The 1,852-nt window shown below is 38.4% G+C and overlaps 1 non-coding gene across 1 annotated transcript; it reads left to right on the forward strand.

Annotated features, from left to right (window-relative positions):
* Positions 1-1,470: 1,470 nt before the first annotated feature.
* LOC112478103 lies at positions 1,471-1,576 on the forward strand. Its single transcript, XR_003045706.1, has one exon. It is a non-coding gene; the product is annotated as a U6 spliceosomal RNA (small nuclear RNA).
* Positions 1,577-1,852: the final 276 nt, after the last annotated feature.

Below are 1,852 nucleotides of genomic sequence, written 5' to 3' on the forward strand. Positions count from 1 at the left end.
AGGCAGGCAACATCACACTTCTGCCACATTCTGTTTGGTTGGAATGGGTCACTAAAGCCAACTCAGAATCAACAAGATGAGAATTAGACCCCATCTTCCGAAGGCGCGGTGTGTTCATGAATTTTCAGACATCTCTTAATACCCCCATAGATAGTACCTAAAAAATCTCTCTGCTGATTCTCTCTCTCTTCCGTGCATGGCCCATTCCAGGTCCATGGGAAACATTCAAGTATTTGCTGCCCCACTTAACCCTGAGAGAGCCAGCCAGTCCCTGCTCAGCAGCAACTTCTCCTCACTCCTCCACCGGATCGGGTCACCAGTTGGTCTCTTGAACTTGAATTTCTTAGGTAGTGCTCAGACTCGAGTCCTCGATGCCCCTCCCTGCAAACACAAGAAACACATATCAAGCTCTCTGAGGGTACAGTTTGAAGCAACTCTTACTACACTTGAAGTGAAGAACAGGTATCCTCTTCACTCTCCTTAATCCCAGCAATAAGAGCTAGTCTAAGTAAATGAGGATACATTTGAAATGAATTAATAGTCACCAAAGTCAAGTTTTAAAGAATACTTGGAGGCATGGAAAGTATTTCCTTACTAAGAAAATGTTTTCTTCTTAAATTAAGTCAAATCATGATAGGTTTTTAAAACTTGGTGACTCAAGATGGTTAAGAAATATGTTTCAGCCACAGCTATAGGCTTCTTTCAGTTTTGTTTATTAGATTTAAAGCTCTAATTGGAGCTCTTGTTCTTTGGACAAAGGAATCAGAGAAAAACTAAGTAACTTAACTAAAGTCATCTAGTCAGGTAGTGGAAGAATTAATCACATGCTCTAAATATCGCAACTTCTTATATCAGGATTCAACCTCATGTGACCAAGATGCTTTCAGTAAAGTTATATGCTAAAATTTGCCTCAATATTTGTTTGTTTTAATGATTAGAAAACAAACAAAAAAATTTTAGGTCCTACTTGACTATATTTTTTTGTTTTCCAGGCATTTGTGAATGAATTTTAATGAAAGCCAAATTTTAACAAATACATACTGCTAAAAAATTATTATTTGGTAAGTAGGCATCTGTATAATGTGGTTGAATGTCATTGGCTTGAGGAGCTGCAAAGTGAGAAGCAAAGTGCTTTTGAGACAGCCCAGGACATGGTGTTGAAAAGTTACGTGTGGAGTTAAGTAAAGATTGAAGGCAATGTGGATTCACAAGGCAAGTACAGTAACCAAGTCCCATGATCCATCACCTTTAGGTTTGTTGTGTTTTGCCATGACAACTGCTTATCTTTGGTAGATGCTTTTGGATCCACAGCTGACACTTGAGGAAGTGGCTTTTCTTAACTGTCAGGACAAAGACTGAATATGAAAATTCAGCAACACAGCAAGAGATTTCCATACGGATGATATTAGGCAGTTTATTATGACTGCTCTTTTTATGATCACATAAGTGATGTCGAAAAGGCACTGAATAGTGCTTACTTCGGCAGCATATATACTAAAAGTAGAACAATACAGAGAAGATTAGAATGTCCCTGCACAAGGGTGTCACACAAATTCATCAAGCATTGTATATTTCTTTAACAACAACAGCAACAACAACAATAAAAAGACACTGCATAGAGAATATTGGTTACTCTGAGCTCTGATATTCGCCAATAAAATGCATTAATCAATCACCTAAAACTAATTTGAGCCCTTTGTAGCTAAAACTAGTGCTATTATTAGCACATTAACTTAAAATCAATAATAGAAAGATCAAACTGTTGGCCTCTAACCCTTGTGCTCAGGCAAATTAGGCCAACCTGAAGTCCCAATGCCACGCTACTCTGCAGGCTCTGCCACGCTACTCTGAG

Source organism: Pteropus alecto, unplaced genomic scaffold (assembly GCF_000325575.1).
Source record: "Pteropus alecto unplaced genomic scaffold, ASM32557v1 scaffold131, whole genome shotgun sequence".
NCBI classification, from domain to species: domain Eukaryota; kingdom Metazoa; phylum Chordata; class Mammalia; order Chiroptera; family Pteropodidae; genus Pteropus; species Pteropus alecto.